This window comes from Cervus canadensis, chromosome 7 (genome assembly GCF_019320065.1).
Source record: "Cervus canadensis isolate Bull #8, Minnesota chromosome 7, ASM1932006v1, whole genome shotgun sequence".
Taxonomy (NCBI): Eukaryota; Metazoa; Chordata; class Mammalia; order Artiodactyla; family Cervidae; genus Cervus; species Cervus canadensis.
In genome coordinates, this window is record NC_057392.1 from 71,255,014 (window position 1) to 71,282,663 (window position 27,650).

Here is a 27,650-nt window from a genome sequence, read left to right on the forward strand (position 1 = left end):
AATCTAAATTTCATCACAAGTACTAACTGATTCAATAGTAACAAAGGAGAGTGATCCCCAGTTCTCTCTTGTAGAGCCGAGTTTAATCTGAGTGTTGTGGGAATATTAACTCCTTTGCAGAATTCAATGCAAGATAATGTGCTCATGTTCTTACGCTAAACTGTATTTCAAGTTGGGTTTGCCAAGAAGTGTCACTATAGTACAAAATCAAAGTTTAATGTGCCTGTGCTCACGTGCTTTCAAAATGCATTTCAGAGTCCACTTGTAGTACAGATAAGCTATGAAGTCTGCTATTCTGGATTTTATCCAGGGAACTCTCTGCAATCAAAAGGCTGTCTGGTTATTGTAACTTGTGAAAATCACCCCTCCTTAGCTGTCCATTTCTGTTAGAAAGTTCTAAATGTTGGAAACGACTTCATTAAACTGAACCAACAGTTGCCGCCCTGAAATTTCTCCATTTTTTAAGGTGGAAATATCTTCCAGGTAAAAGCTAAAGGAGCCCAATTTCAGCCTATAATGAAGAATAACTTTCTAACAATCAAAACCTTTGATGGACAGTGAGTTTCCCATTAACATGACCATTGCATGAATTGAGTGTACATGAATTATATGCATAAAGGCTCCCCCACTTATGGTGGGGTAACATTCCAATAAACCCATCCTAAGCTGGAAACATTGTAAGTTGAAAATATTTTATACACTTAACCAATTGAACATCACAGCTTAGCCTGCTGCTGCTGCTGCTAAATTGCTTCAGTCGTGTCCGACTCTGTGCAACCCCATAGGTCACCCACCAGGCTCCGCCGTCCCTGGGATTCTCCAGGCAAGAACACTGGAGTGGGTTGCCATTTCCTTTTCCAATGCATGAAAGTGAAAAGTGAAAATGAAGTCGCTCAGTCTACCTTAAATGTGTTCAAACACAGGACACAGAGGGCATCAGTTGTTTATCCTGTGACTTCACTGACTGGGTGCTGAGACTCACTGCCACTGCCCAGCATCATGAAGGAGTATCATACCACGTATTGCTAGCCTGGGAAAAGATCAAAATTCAAAGTCCAATTTCTACTGAATGCCTATCACTTTTGCATCAGCTTTCAGGTAAAGTCAAAAAATCTTAAGTAGAACCACTGTGGTTGAGTATCATATACTATGTGTCTGAAATCGTATGTGCAGACCCTAAATGAGTAGATCCAGGACTCACATTCAGGCAGTCTAACTCCACTGACCACACTGCAGAGCCCTGGGTATTGCACCGCCAGTGGACATGGAAAATTGCAGCAGCAAAAGAGGTTTGAGCTAAACGACGTCTGAAGTCTTTACTCACCATGAGGATATATGCACAGGAAATTATCATGCAGTGTGAACATTTCCCCTTAACTACGCTTCCTCAAAGTCTGGAATAGTTGTCTCTCACAAGCCACCTTGGATGAGTGTACTTCTATAATGGCACCTGTCCTAAGTCTTTATAATTATTTATTGAGTTTTTCTCGCATAAAACTATGCTTCCTCAGATTAACGATCACTTGTACCTTCGTCAGCATCATATCCTGAGTATACTGCACAGATCCTGGCACAAAGAAGACAGTCAGTAAGTATTTATTAAATAAATGAATAAAGGATATAATGAACCAGTGGTAATATTCTGTTGTTGTACAATTTAAATGGCTGTCTTACTGCAGAACTAGATCCTGGAATGAAACCTAGGGAATAAAAGACAAACAGATACACACATGCTAGAAGTTAAAGGTCTTTTACGCTTTTATGCTTTGCTTTTATGCTCATTGTATGCTGCTTACTAGTGAAAGAATATAAACATTTAACAGTATGAAATTAGTTAAATAAATTATGATCTGTTCACCCAGTGGAATATTGGACTTCTATTAAAAATGATGCTGAAAACTAATGGCTCATAGCATGGAAGTATATTCTCAATACATTAAATAAAAAAGTATATTCTCAATACATTAAATAAAAAAATTAAAACCATTTTTTGTGCACGCATGTCAGAAAGGAAAGGAGAAACAAAATGGTATATATAGTACACATAAAAATTATGAAAGGATATGTTATAGCCTCATATGGCAATAATGTTTTTCTCTACAATAGAATCAGGAATGAATTTTCATTTTTTATTTCATTGATCTGTAGTTTATAAATTTTAACAATAAACATATATTACATTAGGAAAGAGAAAAATAAAAAGTTTTGTTCTTGCTTTTGATTTTTTGCTAAATACAAATAAATTACTTGTATAAAATAATTAGAAAGGAATGCATACAACTTCGCCCATGTACTCAATTATCTTTTCTTTGTCAATACTTTAGTTCAAGTACTGTATGCAGGCATGTGTAAGGAGAATGGGTGACTCTTGAGAAATCTATTTTCTAAGTGGAAACAAAAGCACAATAGACCATCATTACCCAAACTTGACTAAAGTATTCAAAGTATTCATGGTTTTACCTTTCACCACTGATTGTAACAAATGCACCAAGTCCCATGAACTGGTTAAAACAACCAATCAAACAAGCAAGTAGTAACAAGTTCTCCATAATAACAAGTGCCACCAAAAAGAAGTGCTGGTTGTAGAAATAAAGGAAAGTAAACAAGGGTAAGACAGTGATTGATCCTGACCTAGAATTGTGTAATTGGATTTGGGGCACTGGTGGGGTGCGGTTATAAACAAAAATTCTAGGCAAAAACAGTTTTTTAAAATGTTCTCTTTAGATCTTTCTATTTTTCCCCTCCAATAACATCAGACTTGGAAATTTCTGAAAAATGTCATGCCAATATTACAACTTCTTAATTTTTTCCCCTGCCATAACAACAAAAAGAAAGAGTGGAGGGAGAGAGGAGAACAATGTAAGAGAGGAGGGAAAAGGTAGTAGGTGAATAATACTATTACTGGCTCTTATAAAGAATTCAAGTGTCCATGAAACGGGTAATGGTCAGGAAACATATTTTTTTAATGAGGGAGGATGTGCAGAGGAGGATGTGCCTGTGAGTCACTGAAAACTGGCCCTCCTTCCATCTATTTGTGGGAAGGGTTAGACTTCAGTGTCCAATACTGCGAAAAGGAACAGAGCAGCGGAGCGGTGTCCAGGTGTGAGCAAGGGACAATAAAGACGGTAAACAGCTCCACCTCTCTACACCTCGGAGTCATGCACACAATTACCTGGGAACCATTAATCACCATTCCAAGACTTCCCTACAAGCCACAGAAATTCTTTGCATTAGAAAAACACAATATTTAGTAAAACCCCCTTCTTGAAAGAAATTGTTTATACTGAGAGATAGCAATGCATTAAAACACAGAAAACCCAAAGCTTTTTTTTTTTTTTTTTTTAAAGAGAGAGCAATGGTAGCTGAAAGGTAGTAACTTGAACGGAAAAAAAAATTACTATTGAGAGTGATAACAATAAGGACAAGCACATAGTGGGTATCTAAAACCTCTATAGATCCTGCCCATCCTAAGAAATCATGCCTATACGTCTAGTTGATATGGATATGAGATATATATGAGGTCCAATCTGGGTGTACAGCGAGTGTCCTTGGAACAGCACTATAACTAAAAATAAACACGTCTAATCAAATACGAGTAATCTGGCTGCGTGGAGGCTGGGACTGTGGCTAGAATAGGTATCGTCTTGGACCATGTGGTTTGTATTAAGAACTACATACAGTAACCTGGATGAATTCCACAGGCTAGTGTAGGGTGAAAGACATCAAATACCAAAGGATCCATACTATATAGTCCATTTACATGGTGCTCTAGAGTAAGCAAAACAAATCTATACATCAGAACAGTGGTTGGGATGGAGGCCGAGGATGAAGTGGGGCTTTGACCAGGGGGACGAGAAGGAAGCTACTGCACTGCTGATAATGTTTAACTTCATCTGGGTGATGGCAATGTGGTGTGTGCATTTGTAAAAGTTCACTGAGTTCTTAAGTATAAACTTAAAATTTGTTTACTTCTCTGTGAGACTTTAGCAAGTTAAGGAAAAAAAGAAATAAGGATTATATAGCACTCTGAAAAAAAAAAGAGAGAGAGACACTGTATTTGACAACCTAAATCATTCTGGTTACCAGAGAGATCGATCCACCGCATTACGAGATATGTGTAGTGCAAATATTCTTATGGCCTTCATGACATTTCCATCAGGAACATTCCTCTCCCTTTTCTGTCTCCTGATCAGCCTTCTAAATGCTTGCTCAATCTCCCGGGAAGGCTAGCACAATCTGGAGCCAGAGGGCTTTTTAAATTTTATTTATTTTAATTGTAGAATAATTTACAATTTACAATATTGTGGGAGCTTTTGCCATACATCGACATGAATCATCCAGAGGGTTTTAATTTTGCTGTCATCACTCTGACTGGTTTTGTGAGTTTGGGCATGATTTCCATACCTTCTTCAAGTGTAAATGAAATGCTAAAATGTAGCCCACTTGACACGCAGACATTTTAATAGATGTTCACTTATTATCACCCCTGGAGAAGGACATGGCAACCCACTCCAGTATCTTTGCTTGGGAAATCCCATGAACAGAGGGATTTGTAGCCTGGTGAGCTACAGTCCATGAGATCGCAAAGAGCTGGACATAACTGAGCAACTGAGCATATTATCTCCAGTTTCCCTTCCTAGGAAGGAGAGAGCATTTTGAGTAATAAAAACAAATTATTCTGGTCCTCTGAATAATACTTAAACATTATTGTGTGTAGCTGTCCTGAGTGTTGATCATCCACTGGAGAAACTGGAAGCTTCCCATCTCTGGGTTGTACAAAGTTTCGGGTAGACCTCATTGTGGAAAAGGCAGATTGTGATGTCCCAACGGAAACCTGCTTGCCTCCCCTCCATCCACTCCTCTTTCCACAAGCAACAGCTGATGGACAAACTTTCTCAGGTGACTGATGCTTCTTGCAACCTGATTGTGAAGTGTGCTTCTCCCATACCACCATCCTAACCCTTTACACAAACAGTTCCCCAGACCCATGAACTGCCGCACTGGGACCAGCCAAGGCAATTGGTACCCTCCACATGTTTCCGCCATTTAGCTTATCTGGGAGCCTTTCACAAAGCTCATCAGGCCATTTGAATTTGTATATTCAAAAATGACATTCTGGTGATAAAGTCAAGCATTTTTTTTTTTTTTGTAATTTAAATAAGAATAGAGTAACTGCCTTCTTGTGTGGTTGGCAGCCTGCTGTTTACAAAGTATCTACAGTTGCTACTGTCCAAGGGCTTCTTAGATGGTGCTAGTGATAAAGAACCTGCCTGCCAATGCAGGAGACACAAGAGACTCAGGTTCGATCACTGGGTCGGGAAAATCCCCTGGAGAAGGGCACAGCAACCCACTCCAGTATTCTTGCCTAGAGAATCCCATGGACAGAGGAGCCTGGTGGACTACAATCCATGGCGTAGCAAAAAAGTTGGACACGACTGAAGTGACTTAGCACTGCTGTCCAAATCACTGTGTACTGCAGACAGTGTTGGCATGGCTTGGATGGTGCTCAGCCACTGGGGATTGCTGCCTGCTGTGAGGCCTCTCTGCCACTCTTATTTCCCAGTTGCCAATGTCAACTACAATCTAAGTGCCTCTTCAGTGTAACCACCAGCATTTTTGCCTGCTGTGGCCTAACTGCTTTAGCTGAGATAATAGCACTCATCTAAAACAGTGACTCTGAAGCATATATGCACATTAGAATTACCTGAGAAGAATGTCCCTGGTGGCTCAGGGGGTAAAAATCCACCTGCCAATGAAGGGGCATGGGTTTGATCCCTGGTGCAGGAAGATTCCACATACCACAGAGCAGCTAAACCTGCATGCCACAGCTACTGAGCCTGTGTTCTAGAGCCCACAAGCCACATCTACTGAAGAATGTGTGCCACAACTACTGAAGCCCGTGTGCCTGGAGCCCATGCTCCAAGACAAGAGAAGCCACAATGAGAAGCCCGTGCACCGCAACTAGAGAGCAGCCCCCGTTTCTCACCGCAACTGGAAAAAGCCTGAGCATAGCAATGAAGACCTAGCACAAATAAATTATTTTTTTAAAAGAATTACTTGAGAAGTTTAAAAAGAAATTAATTTTTCCTGGCTCCCTACCTATTCCCACATCTGCTGGGGACTTTGTTCTGGGATGAGAGGTTATGGTTACAGTCTCATCTTTGAGAAGTTCCTTAGGTGAATCTAGGGACTCCCCTGGAGGTCCGGTGGTTAAGATTTCATGCTTCCATTGCAGGGGGCACAGGTTCAATCCCAAGTCAGGGAACTAAGATCCCATAAGCCATGGGGGTGACCAAAACATATAAATATATCCACACATTTAAAAAATACTAAGTATTGTTGCCAGATTTCTAAATGTAGTTATCTTCCTACTACATTACAATCTTGGTATCTGCTTGATTTCTCTGGTTCTCCTACTTGTCCTCCCGTGTCCCTCTGTGCCTAAGCATGGTAACCATACTTCTTAACCCTCTTTGGGTTCCTCACCTTTTCTCTCATACTGTCTTCCCTTGTGTCATCATTTGACCCTTCCAATCCCCTGGTTTTATGTGAGGCTCAATGACTAGTATTAGAGATGGAAATTCCTTCCTGTCTTACTGAATTTTATGTATACCATATGTATTCTGAATACTGTATGTATACTGAATTTTATATATAGAATAGAATAATTTTTGAGATATAATTATTTTCTAAAAATAAATTTTGTTATTTTTTTTCTCAGTATAGCTGCTCATCATTAAAACTTAAAAAGTAACAGAAAATTAAAAATAATCCCCAAACCTACAAATATCTCTGCCATCATGTTTGGTTTTTCTATGCATATGTATTTTTTCCTTCCATTAAAAGGTATTATGATGTTAACACTATTCTGTAATTTTTTTCCACTTAATACATCAGACACCTCTATGTCCCTAAATATTATTCTCTAAATATTTAGAGAAGTCTCAGTTCATTAAATATTATTAACGGCTCCACAGTAATTAATTGTATGAATTTGTTTAACCACCTCTGTACTGTTGACTAGTTAGGCTATTTCCAATTTTTATCTTTTATAAATACGTCCTTCCAAATATTCTTCAAACAAATCTTTGTGCATTCTTATCATGTTCTTACCTAGGAGTGAAATATACATCAAATGACGTAAGAAGGTTTAAGAGTTTTCATATAAAGTGTCAAATTGAGTGGAAATTTTCCTTCAAATTTGTTAATTTTTTGGCTAGTGGTAGTTGATAAGCCATGGACATCCTTCATCCAGGTTGGTTTCTCACTATAGTGGCCCTTCATTGCATATCTGTGAAATGAAAAGCCAGAGTAAGGCTCACAATTGGTGGTGATTAGTCAGCACTTTCACCACTTCTGTAAACTAGCTTTGAATAATCCTGAAATTCAAATCCACTGACCTTGAGTGAATGCCACATAGAACTAAACACAGTGTGGAGGCTATAAAGACAAACTGCTTCCTTGAAAATGTTTGTAATTTAGTATTCACACAAAATTATTACATAATACAAAATGTGATAAGTCATTAAGACAATCAGAGAGTGCTGTGGGAAGATTTCTGAGTGGGTTGCTTGGGAAGATTACATAAAGATAATTACATTTAATCTGGCTCTGATGAAAATAAGGTCAGACTTGGTCTAGTGTTGGGCAGAAGGGCACCTTGGATATGGAGGCATATGAGAGGAAACACTCAAGGGCAACAAAGTATCTAAAATTCATTTGGGAAAAAAAAAATACCGCAATCAATGTGTGTCATGAGTAGGGTTAATACAAGACAAATTTAATGGGAGATACACTGGAGACGCAGATTGGTATCAACCTTGAACACTTTGCTGAGGAGTGGAAATTATTTGGAAGGAAGTGGGGAGCTGATGAAGGGGAGAGAAATGCTGCAGAAAGGCCACTGTGTCAGCAGTGTGTGGATCAAAGCAGGTTTGGGCATAGGGAATGGTTACAGCAGCCCTCGTGAGAAGTAAGTAAGGGCCTGGAACCAGAAAAGGGCAGAAGAGAGGCAGACAGTGAGACCAAAAAAAATTTATAGCTAAGACGCTTCAATATATGTAGGACATAATAAAGCAAGCAAGAGTGAATACTGGCAAAATTTAAAAGCTGGATTTATAGTCTGTAATCCCTCCCATCCACATTTTTCCTAAATAAATATTCAATGAATTGACCTGTTTATTTGACTTTATTTGAAAAGCATCAGCACCACCTGGTGACAGTAACTCAGATTACCCCAACTGTCCTGGATTATACCTTTCTTTTCTTGAAAAAATTTCAAACATATAGAACATTGAAAGAATACTAAAATAAACACCCCTATACCACCCTATATGATCATCTGTATTTACCAGTGGTTAATGTATTACCTGGCTTTAGTTCTTTCTATATGTGTGTGTGTATGTGTGTGTGTGTGTGTGTGTGTGTGTATGCAAAGCCATTTGATAGTAAATTATAGGCACTGAAACACTTCAAAATTTTCTGCATGAAGTTCCTAAAAAAAAGAATATCTTCTACTTAAACACAACACCATCACCTAACCTGAAAAATTAACAATAATTTTACATCATCATACTATTATTGCTATTCAAATTTCATAAAAAATGTTTTGAAGTTTGTATTTTTTAATCTACAAGATTTGTTTTACATTTGATTATGTTTCTAAGGACTCTTAATCTAGAACAATTTTCACTACCTTTTTTTTTTTTTTTTTACTCCCCATGACATTGCCATTTTTTAAGCATCCAGGCCAGTTATTTTGTAGACTGTCCCACATTCTGGATTGTCTTATTATTACCCTCATGATTAGATTCACATTAAATATTTTGGCAAGTGACCTTGTGTATTTTTTATTGCATCACTTCAGGAAACATAGCATCAGGTTGTCCTCTCACTGGTGTTGTTATGTTTGATCAATTGGTTAAGTAGTCATTGCAAATATATCATGTGTGGGATGTTATTTTGAGGTCATGTGAATACCTTGACCTTGACAAAGTTTTAGCCAAAGGTTTTAACATACAATGACAATCCTTACTTGAATCAGCTTATTGCACTGGGAATTGCAAAATGATGATATTCTATCATTCTTAGGACATGCATTACTAAACAGAAACGGATTAATCTAACTGTAGATCAAACTGATATAACAAAGGAGAAAATAATTGAGATTCAAGTAGATTTTGAACAAGTACTTTGTACATCCTTAGTGAAATATATTCTAAAGACAAAAGGAACTAAAAAAGAAAACTTAAACTTTCCTTGGTTAATATATTCTTAGTAGTTACACAAGTATTGTAATTCTGAAACTTTTTAATATAATTCTAGAATAAAGCAAATAAACAAGTATATTCATGAAATTAGGAAATAAGATTTCACTGTAAAAGAGATCCATATTAAAATAAAATCAAGCATGGAAAAATGTTATAATGTTACAATTGAATTAGAAATATCAAATATTAACTCATGATTTAAAGAAAAAAAATACTTCTTACCACAATCATGTAAACAATGGTATTAAAGCAGCAACAGCATACCGCACACCCAGATCTTGGTTTTTCATGTGCTTACTAACCATTTGCCTGTCTTCCTTGGTGAAGTGCCCGCTCAAATCCTTTCCCTGTTTTTACTGGGTTGTTTGTTTCTTATGATGGAGTTGAAGGACTTCTTTGTGTATTCTGAATATGAGTTCATTATCAGATATATGTTTCATGCATATTTTCTCCCATTCTATGGCTGTATTATTTATTTCCTCGAGCAGTTTTTAATTATGATGAAGTTCAATTCATATATTTTTCTTCTTTTATAGTTATTGCTCTTCTGTGTCTTGTCCTCCAAAAACTCTAATGGTAAGTCACAGATATTCAAATATTTTCTTCTAAAATCTTTAGTTTTGCTTTTTATGTATAAATCTATGGTCTATGTAAAATAAAATTTTAGATGTACATCTTCTATTAAATACCATCCAGGGGTTAATTATCTCCAACTCTATGTTTTAGATATTTCACATTTGTTGAATTGCAGGAAACAAATTTAAATGTCAAAAGAAATTTTTAGAAACATAAATGTTTTTCCTATTTTTTTAACTGACGTGTAGTTGACATACAAAATTTCAGTTTCAGTTGTACAACATAGCAATTTGACATTTATCTACATTACAAACTGATCACCACAATTAGTCTAATAATCATCTATCACCAGTCATTACAGTATTATTGTAATGTATATACATTCCCTATGCTGTACATTATACCTCATGGCTTACTAATGTATAACTGGAAGTTTATACCTCTTAATCTCCTTCACCTATCTCCCTTACTCACTGATTCCTCTTCCCTCTTCCAAACATCAGTTTGTTCTCTATGAGTCTGTTTCTGTTTTGTTCTGTTCATTTTGATTTTTAGGTTTCATATATAAGTGAAACTGAACTTACTTCATTTAGCCTAATGCCCTGAAGTTCCATCCATGTGGTCGCAAATGGCAAGATTTCATTCTTTTTCATGACTGAATGGTATTTCATTGCAAGTATATACCACACCTTTTTTAATCTAAGTGAGTCTCTTTTTAGCAATATGGACATATGGGTCTTGTTGTTTTTTGTTTTTTTTTTAATGTATTCAGCCATCCTATGTCTTTTGATGGGAGCATTTAATCCATTTACATTTAACATAATTATTGATAGGTATATTTATTGCATTTTGTTCACTGTTTTCTAGTTGTTCTGTAGTTTTTCTTTGATCCTTTCTTTTTCTGTTCTCTTCTATTGTGATTTCATCACTTTCTTTAGTGTTCTTGTATTCTTTCTCTTCCTTTTTTTGATATGTGTATCAGGGTTTTGGTATGTGGTTACCATAAGGGTCATATATAGCATATACTATAGTCTAAGTTGACAGTTGTTTAAGTTGCACTTATAGTGCTTCTTACATAGCATATAGTTGGGTTTTGCTTCTTTATCCAATTTGATCATCTTTGCATTTTACTTGGAGTGTTCCTAAGTGTCTTATTAGGTTTATTATGAAATGTAATTATTAATACAGCTTAAGTCCATCATTTCACTATTTTGCTTTCTACTCGTGCTACCTGGTTTTTGCTTCTCCATTTTTCCTTTTGCTTTATTTAGTGAAATAGCTTAATTTTTAAATTTTAATTTATTTATCCACTGCTTTTTAGTTATACCTCTTTGCATTAACTATTTAGCGGTCATTACAGAGATTGAAGAAAGGAGGAAAAGGGGACGACAGAGGATGAGATGGTTGGATGGCATCACCAACTCAATGGACATGACTTTGGGTAAACTCTGAGAGTTGGTGATAGACAGGGAGGCCTGGAGTGCTGCAGTCCATGGGGTCACAAAGAGTCGGACACGATTGAGCAACTGAACTGAACTGAACAGAGATTACAAAATATATTCTTAAATTTTCTCAGTCTGAAAAAGTGAAAGTGAAAGTCGCTCAGTTGTGTCTGACTGTTTGCAACCACATGGACTATACAGTCCATGGAATTCTCCAGGCCAGAATACTGGAGCGGGTAGCTGTTCCTCCAGGGGATCTTCCCAACCCAGGGATCGAACCCAGGTCTCTCTCATTGCAGGCGTATTCTTTAGCAGCTGAGCCATGAGGGAAGCCCATAGTTAATATCACTTTACATAAAACATAGTTTAACTATGTAATCAGTTGGCTCATGAAACCTCTCATCCTTTAGGCTATAGTGTAGTATGAATATGTAATGTATTATACTCACATATAAACTTCAAAACAGTATTATAATGTTTGCTTTAAATAGTTATATATACTTTAAATATGTGCATATGTGTACATATATTATATAATGTATATTTTAAAATAAGAAGAAAAAGTCTTTGTATTTACATACATATTAACTTTTCGGATATTACTGTTCCTTTCTGAAAATCTGAGTTTCTTTCTGGCTTTATTCTCCTCAGCTTATAGAACTTCCTTTCACATTTTTGCATTAAGTTTTCAATGGTTATTATAGTTTTTAAGGCACTAGATACTAGAAAACAAACAACAGTAGTCCCTGACAAACAGAAAACAAACAGGGGAAACTAAGGGGAAAAGGCGGAACCCAGCAGTCTTCCTAAATTGAGGAGATGTAGCTGAGAGGATGAAGAGGCCACGGCAGCTGGGGTTCAAAGGACGAAAGACCGGAGAAGAGAATGCTGCACTGAGAAAGCGCCTCAGAGACTACATCGAGGGTTCCGGTCATTATTCAGCGTATGTGTGTAAGGAAACTACCCGAAGCCATGGAAGGAACTATCGGAAAGGATTACAGAGAAAGAAATGCCTGGAACTTTCAGATCTGGCAACAGTGACTGTTTCCACTAGGCAGACTGCAAAAATTTCATAATTCAGGGGCATAAATCAGGAAGGTGTTGCCTCAGAAGTGCGGAATAATTAGCTTTAGACTGAGCACTGCTCTGACCCACTTAGTAAATCATAAGACCAAGGCTCGAAAGAATCAAATTGTTTCTAAGTAACTTAACTGCATCTGAGAGAAAAGCTCAAGATAGTGTATAGGAATACAGAAATATCTTAACACTCAGGAAAGAAAAGTTTACAATGTCTGGTGTCCAATCAGAGATTACCAGGCATGTACAGACAGGAACAGGAAAACACAACACATAAAAAGGAAGATAATCAATCATTAGAAAAAGATGCAGAACTGACAAAGATGTTATAATCGGCATAGAAAGACATTCAAACAGTTTTTACAACTGAATTCCACTTAGAAATTTAAAAAAGAACCAAATCACTGTGATGAGATTTCAATGAATGGGATTAATGGAAGACCTGGCATTGTGGAAAAAAGACTAATGAATTTGAAGGATATACACACAGTGTGTACACATGACTTAGTATACATTTATTAATACTAAGTAGTACATTTATTTCCAGGTGGTGCTAGTGGTAAAGAACCCTCTTGCCAAGGCATAAGAAGTAAGAGATGCAGGTTCGATCCCTGGGTCGGGAAGATCCCCTGGAGAAGAGCATGGCAACCCACCACAGTATTCTTGCCTGGAGAATCCCATGGACAGAGGAGCCTGGCGGGCTACAGTTCATGGGGTCACAAAGAGTCGGACATAACTGAATTGACTCAGAAAGCACACACAAATTTCCTAGCTCTGTCTACAGACAGCCTAAAAGCAGCAACCATACCTAACAGAGATAAGATCTTGATATGTAAACAAATACTGTTTGATTTCAGAGTTAGGCAGGAAAAATACAAAATGAACTTGGTGCATTGTATAATCCCAAAAAGTGAGGAAATACTTAAACAAACAAACGAACAAAATACATAAGCCATGTCAAAAGGACACAGGCTCCCAATAGCCAAAGCCTGAAAAATTTAAACTACACAATAGTATTACCGTTGATCATATACCAAATACAAAAGAAATATCCATGAGTCCATATTGATGAAAATAAATAAACAAATAGAAGGGACAAATCTTCATAGAAGAATTTCAAGTAATAAGAAGGGATGAGGGAAATAGAAAATCACCATTAAAATACCATAGTAACAATTGTTTCTAGCAAGATCCATGGATGAATGCTATAATTTGTAGGAAAAACTTTGAGAGACCAGATAAGTGTATAGCCTTGAAATACCTACTCCAGTATGAATAATTGTGGTGCATTTTTAACATATGTCCATAAATTCTTTGATATTTCTTCAACCAAAGTGAGAGTCGCTCAGTAGTGTGCGACCCTTTGAGACCCCGTGGACTGTAGCCCACCAGGCTTCTCCGTCCATGGGATTCTCCAGGCAAGAATACTGGAGTGGGTTGCCATTTCCTTCTCCAGGTGATCTTCCCGACCCGCATTGCAGGCAGATGCTTTAACCTCTGAGCCACCAGGGAAGCCTTCTTCAACCAAAAGGTGGACATTAATAGATCTTTTTGAGGGTATGCTGGATTTAGTGATTTGCTTCCACTGAATAGAATATAGAAAGCATGATCTAAAATCTTCATTGTGTTTTCCATGGAAAAGGCAAGGCAGGGCAGGGGAAAAAGCTTAGGATTGACTAATTTGAATAATGTCAATGCACTCTGACCTATAGGATGTCTAGTACCTGGCCTTGGGTGATTTTAGGCAGGGGAAATACTGGCTTGGTATATGAGAGTTAGATAAAGGAGATGGTTGGGGGTATGGACCTAGATTGGCTCGAGGGTTTATAAAAAAATGATTTTCATGTGCCTATGAAGGCTGAATCATAGGGGAAATGCAAAGAACTTTGGCCATTCATTCAGCTCTGTGAGTAATGGATGCCAAATAGATGAATGCAGAATCTAAGGAAACACAGAACAGAAAATATCACATAAACTCATTCTACAAAATACCTTCAGCAGTACTCTTCAAAACTATCTAAGTCATGAAAAACAAAGAAATACTGAGAAGCTGTTATATACTAGAGGAAACTAATGAAATAGAATGGGGTGGTATCCAGAATTGGATCTTGGAACAGAATAAAAATCAATGGAAAAACTGTTGAAATCTCAATAAAATTTCTACTTTAGTAATAATATTGTACTAATGTCAATTTCTTAGTTTGGATAAATGTAAAATGGTTATGTAAGATATAAACATTAGGGAGAACTCAGTAAAGGGTGTATAGGACCTCTTGGCTATCTTTGTAACACTTCTATAAATCTAAGATTCATTCAAAACAGAAACTTTATATACAAAAGAGTAAAATAACTTTCCTTTGACTCCACATATGACTCTATCTCTCATAATATTTCTTTCCATCTCTTCTCAGCAAAAATCTCTGGAGAAGATTATCTAATTTTTAATTTTTTTCTGAAGTCTCTGTTGATAGTTTTTTAAACACAGAAAGAATATTCAAGGATTCTTTAAAAATAATTGTTCAATTTATTAAAATTACCAATTCAAAATTTTATTTGTTCTTCAAATTTATCCCTTAAGAGTTTTTTATTTAGGTAAAATTTATAGTGAAATACACATATCTTTACAATATAATGACTTTTGATGAATGCATACATCCAGGTAATCCACTCATGTTTAGATACAGAATATTTAAATCAGCCAAGAAAGTCCTCTCATGCCCCCCATCCATATACCTCTCTCAGAATAAATTTTATTCTCTTAGAATTAATTTTTCTGATTTTTTCCCACCATAGATTAATTTTTCCTATTCCAGAACATCATATAAAACACATTATAGTATGAATTATTTCATATTTGGCTTCTTCCATCTAGCGTAATATTCTGGCTTCTTTCAACTCATGCATATCACTAGGGTTTATCAGTAGTTTTTTCCATTTTCTTGCTTAGTAATGTTCCATTTTATAAATACAACACAAATTGTTTATTCAATAAAGATAAATATTGACGGACATTTGGATTATTTCCAGTTTTTAACTATTGTGAGTCAGTTCAGTTCAGGTCAGTCGCTCAGTTGTGTCTGACTCTTTGCAACCCCATGAACCGCAGCACACCAGGCCTCCCTGTCCATCACCAACTCCCAGAGTCCACCCAAACCCATGTCCATTGAGTCGGTGATGCCATCCAACCATCTCACCCTCTGTCGTCCCCTTCTCCTCCTGCCCTCAACCTTTCCCAGCATCAGGGTCTTTTCAAATGAGTCAGCTCTTGTCATGAGGTGGCCAAAGTATTAGACTTTCAGCTTCAACATCAGTCCTACCAATGAACACCCAGGACTGATTTCCTTTAGGATGGACTGGTTGGATCTCCTTGCAGTCCAAGGGACTCTCAAGAGTCTTCTCCAACACCACAGTTCAAAAGCGTCAATTCTTCGGCACTCAGCTTTCTTTATAGTCCAACTCTCACATCCATACATGACCGTTGTGAGTGAAAATGCAATAAGCTTTCATGTTCAAGCTGTTTTACTTTTTTTTTTCATTTTGGAGGTTAAGTAACTAAAATTGGAATTGTTTTGTTTTATAAGAAACTGTCAAAATTTTCCAAAAGTGTTGTGCCATTTTATAATCCTAGGAGTTATACATCCTGGCTAACATTTGGTCTTTTCAGTCTTTTTAATTTTCATTATTGTGGTGGGTTTACAGTGGTTTTTTCATCATGGTTTTACTTTTGCCTTTTGTTGCTGATTAGTCATATAAAATAATTACTTCATGCACTTACTGGGCATTCATATATTTTCTTTTGAGAAGTATCTGTTCAAGTCATTTGCCCATTTTTTTTATTGTTTGCATTTATTATTAGAATTTCTTTAATTAGTAGGAATATAAGCCACTTCCCATATACATGTTTTTTACAAGAGTTTTTGACCTACAGAAAAATTGAGAATATAGTAAGAGAGTTTCCATAGACTCCCTTATTCATTTTCCTTTGTTATTAACGCCTTACATAAGAAAATCTTATGGTATTTTCTTAAAATTAATGAACTGATATTATTAACTAAAGCCTATAGTTTACTCAAGTTTGCCTAGGTTTTTATTTTTAACTAATGTATATTTCTGTTACAGAATCCTATCAAGATATTAATCCCATGTATCCTGTTTCCTTGGGTTCCTCTTGGCTGTAACAGTTTCTCAGACTTCCTTTATGTTAATGATCTTACAGTTTCGAGGAGTACTAGTCAAGTATTTTGTAGAATGTCCCTCTATGGGAATTTGCTGCTGTGTCTCTCATGATTAGACTGGGAATATGGGCTTTAGGGCTTTAGACTACAGAGATAAAGTGCCATTTTTTTCACATCATATCAAAGGTACATATTATCAGTGTTGTTTGCCTTGGTCACCTCACTGATGTGGTGTTGACATGTTTCTCCAGCCTAAAGTCATGGTTTTTTCCTCTCTCTGTACTCTACTCTTTGAAAGGTAATCACCAGGCTCAGCTGGGATTTATGTGCCCTCTGTCTGAGGGCAGAGTATCTACATAAATTATTTGGAATTTTTCTACGAGCGAGACTTGTCTTTTCTCCTCCATTCTTTTCCTCCTTGTTTATTCAATCATTTATTTATATCACCATGGACTCATGATATTTATTTTATACTTAGAGCTATAATCTAACATTATTCATTTGTTGCTATTGACCTTGATCATTTGGCTAAGGTAGTGTTTGGAAGGCTTCCCCACCGATACTTTTTCTCCCTTTCCATAACTTTTAGGAAGAAGGTCACTATATGAAGCTCAAACTTATAGAACAGGGAGTCATGTTTCACTTCCTTAAGGTTGGAAAAGCTACATAAATTATTTTATATTCTTTTGTGCTGATAACTTATCTATTATTCCCATTTGTTTACTAATTTAATCACTTGCCTATATCAGTATGTACTCATGAATATTTATTTTATACTTTGGGTTATCATCCAGTGTGACTTTATTTTGCTGTTCAAAGTATTCTACAATGTAAGGTTTTTTTCTTTTCATCCCCCTTCTTTTGGTTTGGTTCTATTCTGTTTTGTTTTTTGAGCACTTCCTTACATTCTGGGGGCTTCCCTGGTGGCTCAGCTGGTAAAGAATCCACCTGCAATGCGGTAGACCTGGATTCAATCCCTGGGTTGGGAAGATCCCTTGGAGAATGGAAAGGCTACCCACTCCAGTATTCTGGCCTAGAGAACTCTATGGACTGTATAGTCCATGGGGTCACAAAGAGTCTGATATGACTGAGCGACTTTCACTTTCACCTTCTGGACTTACAAAATGCTCCAGGCTTATCTTGTGTATTTCCTGCTCTAATTGTAGAAGCAGACATTTCTCCAAGAAGTCCTAGTTTCTTTTATTGCAAAATGATATTAGAAACAAAGATCTGGGCAACAGATTTGCTTATTGCTATTATACTTCCAGGCCTTCTCAGCTGGCAGAGCAAGGACGTATATACATGTATACCAACCTTGATAATACACACATCTATAAATATTTCTATGTATTTAATAATTTTTATCTTCCCAAAAGAAAACTCAGTACCCATAAGCAGTCTCTCCCAATTTTTCTCCTCTTTCTAGCCCTGGCAACCATCAGTCTTCTTTCTGTCTCTACAAATTTACTTAATCTGCACATTTCATATAAATGGAATAATAGATATGTGACTTTGTATCTTGCTTCTTTCACGTAGCATAACATTTTCAAGATTCATGTTGTAGCATGTATCAATACTTGACTCCTTTTTATGGTTGAGTAATATTCCATTGTATGTATATAGCACATTTTGCTTATTGATTCATCCATGAATAAGACGTGGTTGTTTCTACCTTTTGGCTATTGTGAACAGTGCAGCTATAAACATTTGTGTACAAGTATTTGTTTATCTGTTTTCAGTTCTTTGTGGTATATGCCTGCTGCTGCTAAGTCGCTTCAGTCTGTCCGACTCTGTGTGACCCCATAGACAGCAGCCCACCAGGCTCCCCCATCCCTGGGATTCTCCAGGCAAGAACACTGGAGTGGGTTGCCATTTCCTTCTCCAATGCATGAAAGTGAAAAGTGAAAGTGAAGTCGCTCAGTCATGTCTGACTCTTAGTGACCCCATGGACCACAGCCTACCAGGCTCCTCCATCCATGGAATTTTCCAGGTAAGAGTACTGGAGTGGGGTGCCATTGCCTTCTCTGGGTATATGCATACCAGTGGAATTAATGGGTCATATGATCATACTATATTTACTTTCTGAAAAATGACATAACTATTTTGCACAGTGGCTACAGCATTTTACATTCCCACCAGCATGCACATGCATTCCAATTTCTCTATTTCCTCAACAACACATGTTGTTTTGGTTTGCTTTTTTAAATTACAGCCATTCCAGTGAAAGTGAAGAGTATCTCATTGTGGTTAAGATTTGCATTTACCTAACTACCAATAAAGTTGAGCATCTTTTTATATGCATTTCAGACATTTGTATAGTCTTTTGAGAAATATCTGTTCAAGTCCTTTGCCCATTTTTAAAAAATGGACTGTCTTTTGTTGTTTGAGATTTTTTACTGTGGTTTTATAAGTCTTGAAATAAGGTAGTGAACCTTGTTCTTCTTTTTATAAATTGTTTTGGTTAGTCTAAGTCCTTGGAATTTCCAATATAGATTTAGGATAAGCTTGTCACTTTCTCTACAAAAGCCTACTGGAAGTTTTATTAGGATTGAATTTAATTTATAGATCAATTTAGGAAGTACAAACAACAATATTATGTCCTCTGATCCATGAACATGGCATATGTCTTCAATTATTTAAGTCTTCTTTACCTTATCTCCAGAATATTTTTATTATTTTACAGTTTTCAATATACAGGTCTTGCACCTATTTATTAATAAATATTCAATTTTGTGATGCTATTATAAGTGGTTCCTTTTAAAAATATTTAATTTATAATTGTCACTAACACAGAAATATAACTGATCTTCCTGTTGGCTTTGTATCCTCATTTATCAATTCTAGTAAATTCATTTGTTAGTTTTAGTCCCCTTTTTATATACTGTGGAATTTTCAACTAGATGTTCATGACATCATAAATAAAGTAATTTCTTATCTGTATACTTTTCTTATCTTGTTGCACTGGGTAGCATCTTCAATACAATGCTGAATACACGTGATTATAGTGGTATCCATGCCTTGATCCTGTTCTTAGAGGACTTGGTAGGTAGAATTCTAAAAATGTCCCCTAAGATTCCCATCTCCTGATTATTCAAATACAAGCATACCTTATTTTATTCTGCCTCCCTTCATCACACTTTGCAGATATTGCACTTTTTAGAAACTGAAGGTTTGTGGCACCACTGTGTTGAGCAACTCTATTGGTGTCATTTTTCCAACAGCCTTTGCTCACTTCATGTCCTTGTGTCACAGTTTGGCAATTCTTGCAATATTTCAAACTTTTTCATTATTATTATATTTGTTGTAGTGATGTGTAATCAGTGGTCTTTGATGTTACTATTACGACTTGCTGAAGGTTCAGATGATGGTTGAGAAAAGAAGAGAAGCAAAAGGCAAAGGAGAAAGGGAAAGATATACATCTGAATGCAGAGTTCTGGCATAGCAAGGAGAGATAAGAAAGCCTTCCTCAGCGATCAATGCAAAGACATAGAGGAAAACAATAGGATGGGAAAGACAAGAGATCTCTTCAAGAAAATTAGAGATACTAAGGGAACATTTCATGCAAAGATGGGCACAATAAAGGACAGAAACGGTATGGATCTAACATAAGAAGAAGATATTAAGAAGAGGTGGCAAGAATACACAGAAGAACTATACAAAAAAGATCTTCATGACCCAGATAACCATGATGGTGTGATCACTCACCTAGAGTCAGACATCCTGGAGTGTGAAGTCAAGTGGGCCTTAGGATGCATCACTATGAACAAAGCTAGTTGAGGCGATGGAATGTCAGCTGAACTATTTCAAATCCTAAAAGATGATGCTGTGAAAGTGCTGCACTCAATATGCCAGCAAATTTGGAAAATTCAGCAGTAGCCACAGGACTGGGAAAGGTCAGTTTTCATTCCAATCCCAAAGAAAAGCAATGCCAAGGAATGTTCAAACTACCGCACAATTGCACTCATTTCATATGCTAGCAAAAGAATGCTCAAAATTCTTCCAAGCTAGGCTTCAACAGTACGTGAACTGAGAATTCCCCAATGTTCAAGCTGATTTAAAAAAGGCAGAGGAACCAGTGATCAAATTACCAACATCCGTAGGATCATAGAAAAAGCAAGACAATTCCAGAAAAATATCTACTTCTGCTTCATTGACTATGCTAAAGCCTTTGACTATGTGGGTCACAACAAACTGGAAAATTCTTAAAGAGATGGGAATACCAGACTACCTTATCTGCCTCCTAAGAAATCTGTATGTGGGTCAAGAAGCAACAGTTAGAACATAACATGGAACAACTGACTGGTTCAAAATTGGGAAAGGAGTACATCAAGGCTGTATATTGTTACCTTGCTTATTTAACTTATATGCAGAGTACATCATGTGAAATGCTGGGCTGGATGAAACACAAGCTGGAATCAAGATTGCCAGGAGAAATATCAATAATGTCAGATATGCAGATGACACCACCCTTCTGGAAGAAAGTGGAGAGGAACTAAAGAGCCTCTTGATGAAAGTTAAAGAGGAGAGTGAAAAAGCTGGCTTAAAACTCAACATTGAAAAAACAAAGATCATGGCATCTGGTCTCATCACTTCATGACCAATAGATGGGGAACAATGGAAACAGTGATAGACATTAGTTTCTTGGGCTTCAAAATCACTGCAGATGGTGACTGCAGCCATGAAATTAAAAGACACTTGCTCCTTGGAAGAAAAGCTATGACAAACCTAGATTGCATATTATAAAGCAGAGACATTACTTTACTGACAAAGGTCCATATAGTCAAAGCTATGGTTTTTCCAGTAGTCATGTATGGATGTGAGAGTTGGACTATAAAGAAAGTGCTGAAGAATTGATGCTTTTAAACTGTAGTGTGGGAGAAAGACTCTTGAGAGTCCCTTGGATAGCAAGGAGATCAAATCAGTCAGTCCTACAGGAAATCAGTCTTGAATATTCATTGGAAGGACTGTTGCTGAAGTTGAAGCTCCAATACTTTGGCCACCTGATGCAAAGAACTGACTCACTGGAAAAGAACTTGATGCACAGTCCATGGGGTTGCCAAGACAAGACCGAGCGACTGAACTGAACTGTGACTTGCTGAAGGTTCAGATGATGGTTAGAGTTTTTTTTAGCAATAAAACATTTTTTAGTTAAGATACATACATTTTAAAGACATAGTGCTACTATACACTTATTAGACTATATTATAGTATAAATATAACTTTTACATACACTGAGAAACCAAAAAAAAATTGTGTGACTAACTTTATTGTGATATTTCCTTTATTACAGTGGTCTGGAATCAAACCCACAATATCTGTAAGGTATGTCTGTACAAACCTGGGTATGCTGTGTAGGGACTCTAAAGATGGAATTAAGGTAGTAATCAGCTCAACATTAAATTAGGAAGATTATTGTGCTGGGTCCAATGTAATTACATAAATCCTTAAAAGTGGAAGAAGAAGGCTGAAAAGTGAGTCAGAGAGATACTGAAGAAGGAGAAGTAGTAGGGAGAAGTAGTAGATGACGGATGAAGAAGAATGGGTGGTCAAAGGGATTCAAGGCATAAGAAGGACTTGACTAGCCATTGCTGATTTTGAAAATGGAGGAAAGGGGCCATAAGCCAAGTTACACAAGTGACCTCTGCAAGCTGAGCACAATCTCCATCTGACAACCATCAAAGAAATAGAACTCCGATACTAAAATTGCATAGAACTGAATTCTTTCAACAACCTGAATGAACTTAGAAGTGGATTCATCCTCAGAGCCTTCAGGAAAAAAACCAGCTCTGCTTGGTTGAAACCTTGAATTTGACCTGTTAAAATCCAGAGAAAAAACTGAACCACAGGGGCCTGGACTTCTGATGGATACTGTGTAAGTTTTAAATGAGTGTTGTTTTAGGGCACTAAATTTGTTGCAATTTGTTGTGGGGCACAATAGGAAAGAAATAAAGAGAGAATATGTTTGGTCTTTCACCATTGAATACAGTATTAGTTGGCTACTTCCACCCCACAGGTCGAAGTAGTTCCTTTATATTCTTGGTTTGCTGTTTCTCTCAGCAATGGGTACTGAATTTTGTCACTTTTTTTTTTGCATCCACTTAGACAATTGTATTTTTTTTAACATTTTTATGTTAATGTGGTGAATTATATTGATTTTTTCTCTTTTTAATTAATATCCAGAAAAGTAATGACAACAAATTGAGTTTTTCATTTAAAGCATATAAAGGTTGCAGGCTCGCAAAAGGATGCTCACTGTAGTATGGTGAAATTATTTATGCTGAGTGGATGAGTATTAATCCTCACTTTTTATCTTAAGTAATAGCTTTATTGAGGTACAATTCATTTATCATGTAATTTCCCCTTTAAAGTGTACAATTCAGTGATTTTTAGTATATTCAGAATTGTACAACCATCATATTATCTATTTTCAGTACATTTTCATCACCCCCAAAGAAGCCCTGTACCCATTAGCAATAATCTCTCATTCTCTCCTCCACCCAGTCCCAGCAATCATTAATCTACTGTCTGTGTCTATGGATTTGCCTATTCTAGACATTTCATATAAATGAAATCATTCAACATGCAGCCTTTGTAACTGACTTTTTTCATGTAGCATAATTTTTAAGGATAATCCACACTTACTATTTATAAGTACTTCTTCCTTTTTATTGTTGAATGTTCCATTATATAGAATAGCATATTTCATTTATCCATTCATCAGCTGATGAGCAATTAAGTTTTTTCTAGTTTTTTACTATGATGAATAACACTGTTATGAACATTAATGTACAAGTTTTTTGCAGGGATGAAGATTTTCAATTCTCTTGAGTATATAACTAGGTGTAGAATTGTTAGGTCATATGCTGTCTCTATGTTTGATATTTTTAGAAACTGCCAAACTGTTTTCCAAAGCAGTTATGCTATTTTACAGCCCCAGTAGCAATGTATGAAGGTTCCAACTTCTTTACATCCTTTACAATTGTTACTGTGTTTCATTTCAGTCATTCTAGTGGGTGTAAAGTGATATCTCACTATAGTTTTGATATCCATTTCCCTAATAACTGAGTAAATTTGGAAAACTCAGCAGTGGCCACAGGACTGGAAAAGGTCCATTTTCATTCCAATCCCTAAGAAAGGCAATCCCAAAGAATGCTCAAACTACCGCACAACTGCACTCATCTCACATGCTAGTAAAGTAATGCTCAAAATTCTTCAAGCCAGGCTTCAGCAATACATGAACTGTGAACTTCCAGATGTTCAAGCTGGTTTTAGAAAAGGCAGAGGAACCAGAGATCAAATTGCCAACATCTGCTGGATCATTGAAAGAGCAAGAGAGTTCCAGAAAAACATCTATTTCTGCTTTATTGACTACGCCAAAGCCTTTGACTGTGTGGGTCACAATAAACTGCGGAAAATTCTGAAAGAGATGGAAATACTAGACCACCTGACCTGCCTCTTGAGAAACCTGTATGCAGGTCAGGAAGCAACAGTTAGAACTAGACATGGAACAACAGACTGGTTCCAAATAGGAAAAGGAGTACGTCAAGGCTGTATATTGTCACCCTGCTTATTTAACTTATATGCAGAGTACATCATGAGAAACGCTGGGCTGGAAGAAGCACAAGCTGGAATCAAGATTGCTGGGAGAAATATCAATAACCTCAGATATGCAGATGACACCACCCTTATGGCAGAAAGTGAAAGAACTAAAGAGCCTCTTGATGAAAGTGAAAGAGGAGAGTGAAAAAGTTGGCTTAAAGCTCAACATTCAGAAAACTAAGATCATGGCATCTGGTCCCATCACTTCATGGGAAATAGATGGGGAAACAGTGGGAACAGTGGCTGACTTTATTTTTGTGGGCTCCAAAATCACTGCAGATGGTGATTGCAGCCATGAAATTAAAAGACGCTTACTCCTCAGAAGGAAAGTTATGACCAACCTAGATAGAATATTAAAAAGCAGAGACATTACTTTGCCAACAAAGGTCCGTCTGGTCAAGCCTATGGTTTTTCCAGTGGTCATGTATGGATGTGAGAGTTGGACTGTGAGGAAAGCTGAGTGCTGAAGAATTGATGCTTTTGAATAGTGGTGTTGGAGAAGACTCTTGAGAGTCCCTTGGACTGCAAGGAGATCCAACCAGTCCATCGTAAAGGAGATCTGTCCTGGGTGTTCATTGGAAGGACTGATGTTGAAGCTGAAACTCCAATACTTTGGCCACCTCACGCGAAGAGTTGACTCATTGGAAAAGACCCTGATGCTGGGAGGGATTGGGGGCAGGAGGAGAAGGGGACAACAGAGGATGAGATGGTAGGATGGCATCACCGACTCAATGGGCATGAATTTGAATAAACTCCGGGAGTTGGTGATGGACAGGGAGGCCTGGCGTGCGGCGATTCATGGGGTCGCAAAGAGTCGGACAGAACTGAGCAACTGAACTGAATAATTGATGATGCTGATGATTTTTTTGTGTTTAATAGCCATTTCCATATCTTCTTTGGAGAAACATCTATTCAAATCTTTAGCCAATTTTTAAAAATTATTTGTCTGTTTATTTTTGAGTTGTAAGAAACCTTTACATTTCTGTATACAGATCCCTTATCAAATGTATGACTTGTAAATATTTTCACTTTTTTGATGTTGTCCTTCAAGGTACAACCATTTTCAGTATTGATGATGTTCAATTTATCTTTTTTTTTTTAATTTATTACTTGGCATTCTGCCCACAGGCGCCACCTGGGAATCACTTCACAACCCCAGCAGGAGCAGCACCGTGGATTCCTTTAAGGTGGTGCTGGAGGGGCCAGCACTTTGGGGCTTCTGGCCACAGGTGGGCAAGGACTTCAATGTGCCCTGCTCCATCTCCTGGCTCACTCAGTCCTGGATGTAAAGCTTTGCAGGCCAGCATGGCCGTGGCTGACTGGGTGCTGAGTACTGATGGTGAGAATGCAGGGGGCCTCATACACATAGAAGCCCAGAACAAGATCCACGCCTGTGGGGAGAGCCTCAGCCTTGGTCTCAGCAGGGCTCAGCCCCCTCAGAGGAAACAGCAGAAGGCCCTGGCCCCTCGCCATGGAGCCCCACACCCCCCCACCCCCGCCCAGGCAGTACGCCTTTGCACCCAGTGCTTCCCTCAACAATACACCTGGCCCTTGGGGGCAAACCCGCTCACTGACTGTGCCCTGCAGTGGAATGGACAGCTGCTCAGCCAGTAGTGGCTGATGGAGGACATGGGAGACTGGCAGCCGAGGTCTGGGACAGGCCAGTCCCATTCCTTCTTGCATCCTCGTCCACCTCATGAGCACCGAGTTCATGCAAGACCTGATGAGGAGCACCTGAAGAAACCAAGGGAAAACTACGTCCTGGAGCTGCAGAGCCCATGCCACACCCACCTCCAGGACTGGCAGCACCGGCACTCTGCCCATGTGCTCAACATGCAGTGGTAGTCTGGCCCTCGCTGGCTGGCTGCCCTCTCTGCCTCTCTGTCCTTCCGCCCAGGGCACCTCCCCTTGGCACCTCCAGATTCTGCCTGCCTCACCCATCCCTTTCTTGCCCCTGCACCGAGCCTCCTGCTGGCCTACTGGCACCAGGCCTGGCTCCATTTGACACTGCCCTCACTCTTTGCCCTATGGTACTGCTGTGCTGGCTTGGGCATGAAAATAACTTCTTAGCCCTGCTTAAAAAAAAAAAAAAAATCTGCTTGCCAATGCAGAGATGCAAGAGGCAGGGGTTGATCCCTGGGTGGGGAAGATCCTTGAGTAGGAAATGGCAATCCACTCGTTTTCTTGCCTGGAAAACTCCATGGACAGAGGAGCCTGGTGGCCTACAGTCCACGGGGTTGCAAAGAGTCGGACACGACTGAGTACACACACACACATGCTGTGAAAGGATTCCTCCCATCTAGTTAATTGACACATCCATCATGTCATACATCATACATTTATCTTTTTTTGGTGAGAACATTGACATTCTACTCTCTTATACAACACTGTGTTGATTCATCATGCTATACAATACATCTTTACACCTTATTCATCTTATAGCTGAAAGTTTATACCTGTTTACTAATCTCTTCCTATTTCTCCCTAGGTCCTGGCCACAATTTTCTACTCTCTGTTTCTGGTTTGTTTTTCAAGATTCCACATATAATGAAATCTAAATTCAGTATTTTTCTTTCTCCACCTGGCTTATTTCACTTAGCGTCTATGTCTTCATCTATGTGTCAAAAGTGGCAGAATTTTCTTCTTTCACACGACTGAATAATATTTGTATTCATTGTGAATATATAGCACACCTTCTTTATCCATTCACCACTGACAAACACTTAGGTTATTTCCATACCTTGATTATGTGAATAATATTGCAATGAACATGGGAGTGCAGATGTCTCTTCAATATCCTTTTTTCATTCCCTTTGGATATATACACAAAAGTAGGATTGCTGGATCATATGGTAGTTCTATTTTTAATTTTTTGAAGCACCTCCCTGCTGTTTTCCATAGCGGTTGCACCATTTTACATTCCCCAAAACTGTGCACAAATATTCCCTTTTCTCCACAACCTGCCAGCACTTGTTATCTCTAGTCTTTTTGATGATCGTCATTTTAACAGGAGTGAAGTGATAATATCGTGATTTTTATTTCCCTGATGATTAGTGATGTTGAGAAACTTTTTATGTACCTGTGGGCCATTTGTATGTCTTCTTTGGAAAGATGTCTATTCCATCTCTCTATTTTAAAATCAGATTTTTGTTGTTGTTACTAAATTGCATGAATTCTTTTTTAAAAACAATGATGGTTAATTTTGTATTCAAGAGCTCTAATAATGGCTTATTTTTAATATTTATTTATGTGGCTGTATCAGGTCTTAGTTGCAGCACGTGGAATCTTCATTGCATCATGCAGGATCTTTCACTGTCGCACACAGATTCTATTTATGGTGCAAGGGCTTAGTTGCCCATGCTTGAGGAATCTTAGTTCCCCAACCAGGGCTTGAATTCATGTCCCCTGCATTGCAAGGCAGATTCTTATTCACTGGACCACCAGAGAAGTCCCTGAATTTTGCTTGAATTCTTGATGTATTTTTTGATACCTACCCCTTATCAGATGTATGA

The 27,650-nt window shown here is 37.7% G+C and overlaps 1 pseudogene; it reads left to right on the top strand.

Annotated features, from left to right (window-relative positions):
* The first annotated feature begins 12,120 nt into the window (after positions 1 to 12,120).
* On the top strand, positions 12,121 to 25,983 carry LOC122444756 (annotated as a pseudogene).
* The last annotated feature ends 1,667 nt before the right edge of the window (positions 25,984 to 27,650 follow it).